General features: G+C 40.4%; 1 long non-coding RNA gene across 1 annotated transcript in view; it reads right to left on the minus strand.

Moving 5' to 3' along the window:
- Positions 1-11,970, minus strand: part of LOC132648103 (uncharacterized) — a 54,541-nt gene extending 42,571 nt beyond the window's left edge. The window contains exon 1 of the long non-coding RNA XR_009586478.1: positions 11,846-11,970. This is a non-coding gene — a long non-coding RNA (uncharacterized LOC132648103). The remainder of the gene's footprint in view (positions 1-11,845) is intronic.
- Positions 11,971-12,534: the final 564 nt, after the last annotated feature.

Here is a 12,534-nt window from a genome sequence, read left to right on the forward strand (position 1 = left end):
CCTGGCGCTCTCTGGTTCTCCACCTTAGGCATGGGCCAACTCTTCACTGAGCAATGTCAGGGGTTAAGAAGCTCAGTAAAATGCAGCTGAAGAGAGAAGTGAGATCTGGCAATCTCACAACACTGAGTAAACAAAAATCAGAATTCAGGACTGCCAAGGAGAAAGAGGTCATTTGTAAACACTCCAGTCTTTTTACTCTGTCTGGGCCCTTGGCAAAGCTGCTCTCTAGGAACTAGAGGGAAAACAGAAGTAGACCAATATCTTAAAGAGACAGCAAGCTATCTGAAGGTGAACTGCTGCAGAGCAGGGAGGGGCGAACCTTACCTGCAGGGAGGAAGTCATCCATATTCCATTTGAATTGAAGGAAAATGATAAGTGTAAATTTTAATAGGTTGGGGGCTGATGAGCAGTATTCAAATGAAACCAATCAGTTGCACAAAGCAGAGCAGAGATAAAAGAAAAAGGCACGGGTGACACAGATCTTCTAGAGAGCAGATGGGAATTTTTGCCGGCATCCATATGAGATTGTCTTTTTTTCTTTTCATGTGAACGCATACATACATGTTCATGTATACATATGTGTAAATGCGTGTGCATGCACATCTAGGTTGAGAGAGGAGGTCTTCCTTCATCACTGCCCAACCTTATTCTTTCAGTCAGGGTCTCTCAAGTAAATCCAGAGTTTGCCCATACTTGAAGTTTTGATAACCTACTTTCCTAGAGGATTCTCAAAGCTCTCCCTTACAAAGCTGGAATTACAGGCAGCCAACCATGTCATTCAGAATTTATATGAGCTTAGGGAATTCAATCTCTGATCTTATTGCTTGCACTTTTACCCCCTGGGCCATCTCCTTAACCCTGAGATCATTTTATTTAGACTGAGTTCTCACTTTTCTGCAAAATAAAGCGTAGACTGTAGCTTTCCTCCAAGTGTGCAGGGTTGAAGCCGCTTTTGCAGAGTGATTTTCCTGTGTGCGTGCGGTCCTCCCCTGGTCTTGGAACAGATCCTGGAATAGAGGCCGGGGCACCACAGAAGGGTCCACGTTCCTCATGGGTCCCACTCTCTAACTGACGTCCACCCAGCAGTGTGGAACTGTGGAATTTCCGTTCTAGGTGTTTTCATCAGTTTCCCTGCTGCCTATTCTGCACAGTCTCAGAATCTGGAAACTGTGATGACAGATACATCGGCTTGTGTCGGAGCCTTCACGTCTTCGCTTTTGTTTTTCTGGTGTTACAAAACTGTGAAGCCTCTCATTTGCCTCTTCTCAGCCCTTTTCTCCAAGCAAATCCTCGATTCTTGGCCTGGTGCCCACACCAAAAATCTACACATCCTCCTAGGGGGGAAAAAACAACTTTGCTACAAATGAAAACCCCACATTATTTCACTTCTCTTCTCCGGGGAATCTTGGCCTTTTGTGCTGTTTTAGCAGCTTTCTCTCAGCTTTAGAGAAATGTTTTATTTTAGATAACATTGGAGTTGATCTTGTGAAGAGATTTTTGTCTGCCTCAACTTACTCTTTCCTGCCAGATTAGACCAGTAATGCCTTGTGTTAATAAGAATGTGAACTGTGACTCTCACACTGTCACTCAGTATTAATTGCCACAACCATTTTGAAATATACACACATAAGGTGTATATCCCGAAGGTATGAGTATGATATATATCCTGACAAAAAAATATATTTTCTTTACTTTGACAAAATACATGACAAAAAGTAATTTAAGGCAGAACAAGCTTATTGTGGCTTACAGTTTAAGGAAGTACATTCCAGCATGAAAGCTTTGGCTGTGGGTGTCTCTGAGGTGATGGAAGTGTTAGGTAACTGCTTCCTTACATCACAGGGGATCAAGGTGGGGACGGTTTTTCTAGCAGCAGAACCAAGGAATATAAACCTTAAGATCTAACCTCAGTGACACACTTCCTAGGATAGGCTCCACCCATTAAAGTTTCCACAGAGTGTCAAAACAATACCACCAACTGGAGACCAATGATTCAAGCAGAAGAGCTTGTGGCAGAGTAGAAGGGACACTTCACAATCAAAGTTTATCATCACAACTGTGGCAATTCTACAACTCATTCATGTATTTGCCAACACACATGCACCCAGAGTTCCATAGGAAACAGCTCAAGACTTTGCCCCAGTAGAACTATTTCAGTTGTATTATCTTCATTCAGGCAGAGAAAAAAACTACAGCCACGGTGGCGTGTCTATTTGTCGACTTAATTGCGCCAGGCAGAGATCTGCTGCTTTTGATTGTCATCTGCCTGAGTTGGGACATTGGTCTTCAGCCATGGATGGACATTTATTTCTTGCCTTCCTATATCTCCAGCATATAGTGTATCACAGGAATTGTCAGTCTCTGTAGTTACAACAGTCAATGTCTCAGGATGAACTTTATAAGTGTGTTGTGTTTGTATGTATGCACATTTGTGAAATGTTTTTTTTTTTTCCCCACTGGAGAATTCCAGAATACCATGATGAATTTCACAGTTTCTAGTAGTTTTTTTTTAATTCCTTAGAAAGTAAATGACTTGAGTTCTAAAAAAAAAAAAAAAAAAACATTATAAATATCAAACACTAAATTAACTTCTAATATTCTCTGGAATTTCAGCCAAGATTTATTTAAAAAGATAATTAAAGAGAAAAATAAAAAAATACATTGTTCTGAAAATAAACTTAGCAGTTTCAAAGCATTATGCAAACCCTTCCCCAATCATTTTCTTCTGTAAACTGCAAATGTTACTAATATGTCTAATACTCCAGTTTGTTTTTTTTTAGTTTCTTCTCAAGTGCAAAAGTACACTTTTCATTGTTTTTGCTCTGATATTTTCCTCTCAGTTTCATCCCTTCTGTTTAAAAGTGTCAGGTTCTAATTTGAACTGCTCTATCTTAAATTTGACGTGTCTGGAGTTTAATGGATGTAGAGGGCACATTACCTGGCTCGCCTCAATATTTCGACAATAACAAGACTCCCTGCAGTACCCAAGTGCTCTTGATCTCATTCTGTGGTCAGACATCAGGATAATGCTGCTTTCCCTGTACAATATTCATTTTCCAGAGGGAATAGTAGAGAAAGATTTGAGAAGACAGAGACTTTTACAAAAGTTACACAGCGCCACTGTTTGCTTCAAGAGTGGCTTCATAGAAAGGACCATCGATACTTCAAAAAGTCTTATAAAATAAATTATAGATGAGCCTGATTTTTCTCCCAAATACAAATTCTTGAGTTTAGAAATGTCAGCATGTTTGCTAAAAGCAGATTGCCTGTAGTTCCATTGTTTGCTAATGCAGATAAGAGGCCCAACAGTGTTGCAGACAGACACTGGAACTTAGAAAAAGCACATCTAGTTCAAAACCGGGGTTCCAGTTGCTTTCTAATTAAAGGCATGTTCCCATGCTGCATGAATTTTTTCTTTTATCTTAGAGCTTTAAAACATACCTGTGTACTTTTACATAATTTCAAATTGACAAAGTTTACAATAGTAACAAGGACTTTTATGCACTGATTAGCCCTGCTTAGCAATTGTTTACAGTAATTATATCTTCTTTTTTCACCATCTTTTTTTTTATACATACAAACATCTTCTCATTTTTATACATACAAACATCTTCATTTAGGGATGGGTAGAAAATATTATGCTTTCATACCGCTAAATATTTAAATATTTCCTATTAATAAAAATTCTCACAAGTTATCTCACAATTCTCAGAAATTAACATTGATCCTGGACAATTTTGTAATCCACCATTCATACTTTACCCTCATTTTTTTTCTTTTTTTTTTTTTTCCTAATACAGGGTGGTCCAGCACACTTATTGGGCATGTATCTCCAGTCACCTGGGTACAACGGCGCTTGGCCATCCTTGAACTTGACGTTTTTGAGTGGTAAAGAGGAATTCGATGGTGGACTGCTTTTCCACACGGATTTGTCAGGTGGCCTTGCATGAGTGGACTCAGCCAGTCAGACAAGCTGCAGAGACAGTATCAGGTGCTGCCGTGCCCTCTGTGTCACAGAGAGCATGCATGCTGTTGGGCTTGGTGCTATTTTTTTAAGGTGACTATTTGATTGAGGTGCCGGTCAGTGTGGTGCGTGTGCGTGTGTATGTGTGTGTGTGCTAAACACACATGCCATAGTACATGTCTAAAGGTGTCTGTCTTCTCCTTCTGCCTTATCGAAGGTAAGGTGTCTTGTTAACCACCATGCATGCCAGGCTAGCTGGTCCTCTAGCTTTCAGGGACTGCTTCTCCCATCTCAGCTGCACATCCAGCCACAGGATGGCAGGAATCACAAGCACACATCACTGTGTTTGGCTTGATAGCGGGCCTCTGGGACTCTGACCTCTGGTCCTCACGCTTGTGAAGCAAAACCTCTCCCCAGTCTCTCCAGATCCCATCTGCCCCGCCTGTGCGGCTGAGCAGCCGTTCTGCTGCAGGGATTGTCTTCCTTCCTTTGGTTTGGGTGCTAATTAGTTTATTTGATTACTTTCTTATGAAACCGTGATTCATCGTTTAATCAGTGGGTTATAGTGGCTGCAATCTATTAGAGACATTGTTTGTTTTTTTATGCTCAAGTTTCTCAGCATTCGGCTACCTCCTCCAAAGATGGCTCATGTATGTGCAAATGTCTCTGTGTGTATGCGTATATGTCTGTGTGCATGCCTCTATGTCTTTGTAAATATGCATGTGAGCGTGCATCTATGTGAGACTATGCATGCCTTTGTGTATGTGTACATGACTCTGTGCATGTAAATATGTACATATGAGTGTGTCCCTATGCGTGTATATGACTATGTATGTAAGCATGTCTCTGTGTATATGCATGTGTATTTGAGCATGCCTACATATATTTGTATGTGCATGTGCGCATGCTTCTGTGTATATGTGTATATACGCATATCTCTGTATGTGAATGTCCTTATGCCTCTGTACGTGTGCATGTGTCTGTGTCTGTGTTGACATATTCCTATAATTCATCAAGTCACTCCTTTACTTATGAATCAAAAATAAATTTTCATATCCTTTTATCTTATTGCTTCTTTAAAGATTGGCTAGGAATTAGAATCTGAGGGCATGTCAATGATTTTTACAATCTTCATCCTGCTTGCACTTGTGTATCTTAAAGGATAAATGGGTCTTTTACCAATGGTGGTTTGGAACATCATTTGCTGGTCATCTAGAAGGTACTAGCTCACTGCAAAATGTAGATCTTCCAAATGTTGCCACAGTTCATTGCATATTATCAGAGAGTATCACATTTGTTAAAATGGTGACTAATGTCACCAGAAAGATTCTAAGTACCAGGATGCTATCAAGTTCACAGCAAAGGATAAGATTTTTCCACAAGTCTAATGTTTATTTGAAGGCTTGAATTTAACACTGACAGCCAATACCCTCCACCAGTTCCCTTAAACTGACAGACTGATTTAAATCTAGCCCGACATAATTCGTGTGTCAGTCACTTCACTAACTCAAAAATGGCATTCCGTGAAAAAGTTGGCAAGTTCAGCTCACAACTCAACCAACTGTGCAGGGTTTTTATGTATATTTCTTATCTTATCATATACAATAATAAAAGACTGCGTACTGGGGCTCAGGGGACAGCTCAGTTTGTAAAGTTTGCTATGCACGAGATCAGGTTCCCAGACCAGCTGCCATTGTGTATGCGTGTAGTTCTATGGCAATATGGAAAGGTGACAGAGGACTCCTAGAAGCGTGTGGCTGTACAGAATGGCAAACAACACAAACACCGGCATATCTGGATCCCAACTCACACATATGGTCACACACACACATTCTCACATACATACACACACATACACTCCCACATATGAATGCACACCCACACACATACATCACACACACACATACAAATATACTCACACATATGAGCACACCCTCACTCTCACTCACACATAAGAACACTCACAGACATACATATACACACACATATGAATGCACCTGTGCTCACATATGAACATACACATATACATATACTGTTACACATAAGAACACATGCACTTACACACATACATACACACATACACCCACCTATGAACACATAGACACTCACCACCCATATGAGCAAACACACATGAACACATATGAACACACACACACTGCCGTGTACCCAAGAGCTACGATTTTTAAAATTAATCCTTTAGCTGCTTCACCTAAGATATTCTTATGTGAAGCTGACCCTTCCCCACTTTTAACTGTTAATGCAAAGCAGGGAAAATGTGATTTCCCAGCACGGATCAACACCAGCGCCTGCATGCTAACAGTTTTGCTCAGCATTGCTTTTCTGGTGTTCATGAAAATGTTAACAGAACTAAAAAAAAATGCCACTGACCTTTCAGTAGTACTATAAAAATAGTGTTGCCCATGCTGACCCCTTAGGGCCATTCTTTAAAAATTGCTGACAGAACTTTACAAACTGTGAGAAAGTTAGATTTTTATTTCAACTACAATCAGTAGCTCTTAGTGGGATTTTGACTAAGTAGAAACACGACTTGGTCTGAAGTGAAACTTGACAGCAAAGTTTTCTAACGGAGGATGTGTTTGATGGTGTCTTTTACAGAAATGAGAGGGAGCCTGTCAAAGAAAGTGGGGAAATCGGTGAAGGCAGTAAAGCCATTTTACATTAGAATTCTCAATGAAGCACCTAAATCAAGGGCTTAGAGCTCCGAGTGAGTTCTGCCCTGGAATTATGTAACTAGGGACCATTTACATACAGATAGAATTCAAAATTAACGTAACCGGAGTTATTAAATAAGAGGAACGTTAGAGAATGAAGAATCCTAAACTACGCACATTTCAAATGTGTTGAAATAGCTCACCTTTTGAGAGCAGATGTGGAAGCGTTGAGATATCAGGAGAAAAAGAATTTTATAAACTGTTTACAAATCCCAGAGAACACACACATTTCTGGATTTTGTTGAGGTAAAATTATTGGTAATGGACAATCTGATTTATTGACCAATTGAACCAAGATAGTGATCAAGAAGATGCAATGGAGAAGTTTCTTCCTCATTCTTTGGGATTTAACTTTCCTTCCCACCATTTCTAGGTAGTTACTATCAGTTAGCATAAATTTTATTCAACAATAAGGTAATTAAAGCAAAGAAACATAATGGGCACTATTTTATAGAAGAATAAAACTTTGAGAACTGAACTGGCTTTCTCAGAGTTGTTAACATTTTAAGAAGCAGAGAAAGCTCTAAACCCCATTGCCCTGGTTGCATGTGGGAAGATTTCTGTCTCTCAGGCTGGTTTTGTTATACCTTGACCTCATTTCTTTCTCATTCGACTCTTCTTGAGATCATTTTGACACCATTTGCTGGAGAATTTCTTGCGTGCAAATAGGAGTCACTCCTTGATATGGAACTCACTGTGCCTTCTTCATCTATGACAGTTCCTGGAGACTGCCACCAAACTGGCTTATCAAGCCTCAGAAACACACCAAAGATACTTCTTCAGTCCTCTCTTCTATCAAGAACTCCTGTGGCAATTTTACGTTTTATTGTCATAATTCAACAAATACTATGTAAGCCAGAAGCTTTCAGACTGTCATATCTTTGAGTAACACACTGTTTATTTGTAAGGAAAACATGAAATGTGGGGAAAGATACTGGTTTTCATATGATTGCGATTGTATTAATTTGTAAATTATACTTTAGTGGATTCTCCTAGATATAGTGTTTGAATCACCAATTTGGATGCCCAGGAAGCCCCCAGATAGAAGCAATAAGCCGAAATTACAAAGGGACCAAAAAGAAAAAATCAAATCATATTATCCAATAAGTAGTCATTGTGAAAAACTGTATTCAGTCTTGCTGGCAAACCAGAAGATGTCATAATCTAGATCTCAGAACTGCCCCATCTGAAGGGTGAGGAACTTGAAATACACATTCTTTAATCACTTCTCAGGAGAACATTAGCCCCTGGAATATCCACCTGCCTCCTACATGTGTGAGGACCATACTGAGACCTTTGGTGGTGAGTTCTGGATACTGACATTCACACAACTTAGGCATGGGCTAGGCTATGGACTCCAGGGTCCTGCCAATGTCTGCTAAATGAACCATATAATGACTAATGTAGGAAGGGGATTGACGCTTTCAAAGAACCATGGGATTTGATTCATTCCTACTGTTTCACATGTGTTAGAAGCAAGCTAAAAATGGCATTCTGCAAGGCCTTCTAAATGAGGATTTATTTCTCAGTCATTCCGGTACCTGGATAGAGTTATTGCTCAACCAGTAGCTAACAGTGACTGTGTAACCAGGACTGGAAAGGTTTCTGTGAACCACACTCACAGTAACTATTAAAGGGCATGCTGGAGTGATGGGGTGTGCATGCTTTACTGTCAGACTACTGGGTTGTATTTAAACTCCATCCTTTAATCAATAGCCTAGGTCTCAAATTCCCTCACTTTTCTAAGTCCTGATGTGTTCAAGTGTTACCTGAGCATAATCAGTTTCTATGCAAATGTACTATTGTAGGTATTAAACGAGGTCGATCCTGGGAAACAGTTAGCGTAATCTTTAACACTAGTTAAATGCGAATGGTCTTTTAACTATTAACAGCACTTGAAAATAACCAGTTAGATTGTCTGACATTTAAAGGGACTATATTATGGTTGACTGCTTGGAACTTCACACGTACATACAGTCACCCTCAGTGGCCCTGACCTCATCTGAGGCACACTTGTCAAAACCACTCACTTTACAGCAAAGGTAGACATAACTTTATCCTGGCCATTTCATCCCTCAATGTTATGTTTTCAAATGCTTAATTTATTTGAGGAAGTTAGACCGGTGTTTTGAGTTAGTAAAATAATACAAACCATTTGAGGAAGAGTTTAAAGTAAAATCTCAAATATTCCTTTCCAGCATTATACGGACTAGATTTTACATGTTCCTAAACAGCAGTGGCACTGTCTCTTGGATTTTATTTGTATATAAAATGAGAGAAGAAAACAAAAAGGATAACAAATAGGAAAGGAGGAGTCCAGTTATCCCTGCTTGCAGATACTATGATACTGGACATACGAGATCTCAGAAACTGCAACAGAAAAGCCTTAAGAATGATCCACATGTTCAGCAAACCTGTGGGATCCGAAAACAAACATGATGCGAATGATATCATGGAAACTATGCCATTCATAAAATCTTCAAAACAATAAGTACCTCCCAATAAACATAACTCACCAAATAAAAGATACCTATAAGTAAGTCTTTAACTTTGAAGAAATCCATTTAGACACTAGAATATGGAAAAGGTTCCCATTGTCATCAGTTGACAGCTATAGTCTTGTGCAATGACCATCCCACCAGAAGCAACTACAGGTTCAATGCAATTTTAATCAAAATTGCCAGGACATTCTTCACAGAATTTTTTTTTTTAAATCTTAACATTCATATGAAAGCACAACAGACTTCAGATAGCCAAAGCAATGCTGGGCAAAAAGAATAAAGCTGGAGAGTGTACCACACTTGATCCTTCCATTACAGAGCCATAACAATTAGAACAGCATGGTGCTGGCATGGAATCAGAGCAGTGGAGCAATGGGCTAGAAGAGTGAACCCAGACACAAGTTCATGAAAGCACACCCTGATTCTCAACAAAGAGGGTACAAGCATACAACAAGAAAAACACAGCACTGCTAACAGGTGATGTTGGGAACACTGGTAGCCCACAGGGAAAAGACTGAAATCGGACCCCTATCACTTCAGCTTCTATGAATACATCATGGATCCTGCAATGCATGGGTCTACTTTTCTTTAAAAGGCTAAGTTCATTCGGGGCAAGAGGCGCAAGAGGCGTCATGGTGAGCATCTGGGGTCTGCTTTCCAGTCACGGCCACATTCTTACCTTACCTCGCCGGAAAGAAATTGCCTCTGAAAGGAATTTTTGTAGTTTTTCTCAATATACGACCAAAAGAAATGATTTTTCAGTTTGTGGCATAGTGATTACATGTCTTTCCTTTCTTCTATCCCCAGTGGAAATTTAAATTAAAAAAAAATCCTTTTGAATGTACTTAAAAATTGTCATTGATTATCTTTATTTTGTCTGGGCTGGATGGTCTGTGGTTGACTTTATCCTTTGAGCTAAGAAGCAAAACAAGCAAGCAAACAAAAAAAAATCTACATTAAAAAAAACAAAACAAAACAAAACAAAACACTTATGTGGTTAGAGGGAAATTGAAGTCTGGTGTTAGCTTTTGCCTTCAAGCCTTTGGTTCGGTGATATCCCAGACGATACTGATGATACAGGTGGGTACCAGGGCTTTAGATGGACGTGGGGAAGCCTTGGTAAAGTCTACATAAAGAGGACTGTAAACGGCGCCAACACCTCATCTTCTGTGCTTCTTCTCTCACTTTTATGCCACTTTTCCTACAAGCACTCCTTCCATTTTCGTGTCATTTTGTTTTATTTCAGTTGTAGTTTCGTGACTCACCGAGCAGATCCAGGCTCACCCCCATAAACATGAAGATAGTTTGGCACTAGTTTTTAAACTCTATTTAGGGTTTCTTAAAGCCTCTTCCTTCCATTCCCCGACCCTAAGAGGGAGAGAGAAGGTTAGTGGGGAGAAGGAGTGCAGACCCCTTTACTTCTCCTGGCTGTTTAGAGTCAAAGAGTTCTTTTGGAGTCTCTGAGTTCTTCTCTATTGCAGCAAGCAGTCTCCTCCAAGCCGCAGCACCAGGAAGCATCTGGCTGCTCCGAAGGGGCACATGTCATTCGTCTCTGGTCTCTCTTGCCACATGCCATCCCTTCTCTTTTTGGGCCCTCATATTTATATAACTCAGAGTCCTCGACCACACTCCTCTTCCCGCCCCACGAGGCAGGCCATTACCAGCTGGCCGAGACCACACCCCACGCGAGACAGTTACCAGCTGTGGACAAACTAAAACCCAAATGAAAATCCCACACTTGGGATTAAACAAAAACATATTTACATAACATAACTGACTTTACAAAGAAACCAAAATTTCCATTACAATGGGGGACCCGCCAGTAGCTACACCATGGAAGATAATACCTCTCCTCCCATCCATGGCTGGGTCCATTAATGGGTCCAAACCTGTACAGGTCCAGCACAGGTGAACACAGCTGCTATGAGTTCATGACCGTAACATCCACGTCAAGCCCAGAAGACAGCTTTTCACAGCCTTCCTACCCATTATCTGGTTACTACATTTTTCTCTACCGCTCTTCTACCACTTTGCCTGGGCCTTGAAAACAAGGATATAAACATTTCACTTAGGGCTGAGAACTCAACAGTCACTTTTCCTTGCCACCTTGAACAACTATGAGGTTTTACATTCACTGCCCATTTGCCTCTAAATGTTTTTCTGATTAGCACTGGGAGAAGCACGTGTCTAAACACAGCCAGCACCTGATTAGCACAGACAGGATTCTGAAATGATAGATTAACCTTAGGTGAACTGGGAAAGATGTCAGCAACACGATTCTATGCCTAGGCCAAGAATTAGGAGTCCTGTTCAGGCAAAGCTGGGCATATTATATGAAATATAATGTAATATTCACTAATACCTGAAAACGAAGTATTAGAGAAAAGTTTCATCTTCTCAGCTGGAGTCCAGGAACACGAGGAAAACAGTCCATGACCCCAGCAAGGTGGCTGGAGTTCAAGTAAGAAGACAGGAGAAAACTAACAAAAGCATTGGCCTTGGGGCAGAGGGTTGAAGAGAAACCTTTGGAGGAAATTTCACGAACAAAACTGTCAGAGGAACCAGGGCTAGTTTCATTTAGAGGCAGAATGAGAAAATGGGGATATTGATAATCTACTCTTGTTACAATGGATCCGCAGAAGACTCACCAGGATAAAACAAAGCATGGAGCATCTTACATTTCAGTAGGGCAGAAACATAGGCAGAGGGTTCCTCAGTTCAGCCTCTCTCCAGGACGACAACGTAGGTCTAGACTCAGACTGCTGCGCTTTCTTCTGCGCTATCTTCTGTACCAGTCTCCTTGGGTAGCAACCATGAAGTATTCATGCATAAAAGGCAGTTGGACTTATGACCCTGGTTCTTTGCCAGAGGTTGACAGGGAACAACTCCTTGTCATGTGGATCTTTCCGTGAGGTAGCTTTCTTCCTAAAGTCCCCAAGGAAGAATTCCAAATAGCTAGACGCAAGTCAAGTTCTACTGTCTATTAAAGGAATGAACCTCATCATTTTTAACTAAAGTGTGCTTATTAACCAATCTCAGGTCAGACACACATTCAAGTGATAAGTGGATTACAAATATTGAGAATGTCAAGAGAAGGCTGTTCTTCTGGAAGACTCAGGTTCGTTTCCCAGTTCTTAGGTGGTGGTTCACAACCATCTTTATCCAGTTCCAGGGAATATGGAACCTCCTTAGTTATCATTGGTGTTCCTCTTAGGGTCTGACCACTACAGGGAGCTCATATTTTAATGAATACTCTAATTTGTAATGACTGTGAGACTTTTAATGTTTTACACACACACACACACACACACACACACACTGGGTTGTTTGTTTGTTT

The sequence above is a fragment of the Meriones unguiculatus genome, chromosome 15, assembly GCF_030254825.1.
Source record: "Meriones unguiculatus strain TT.TT164.6M chromosome 15, Bangor_MerUng_6.1, whole genome shotgun sequence".
Classification (NCBI taxonomy): Eukaryota; Metazoa; Chordata; class Mammalia; order Rodentia; family Muridae; genus Meriones; species Meriones unguiculatus.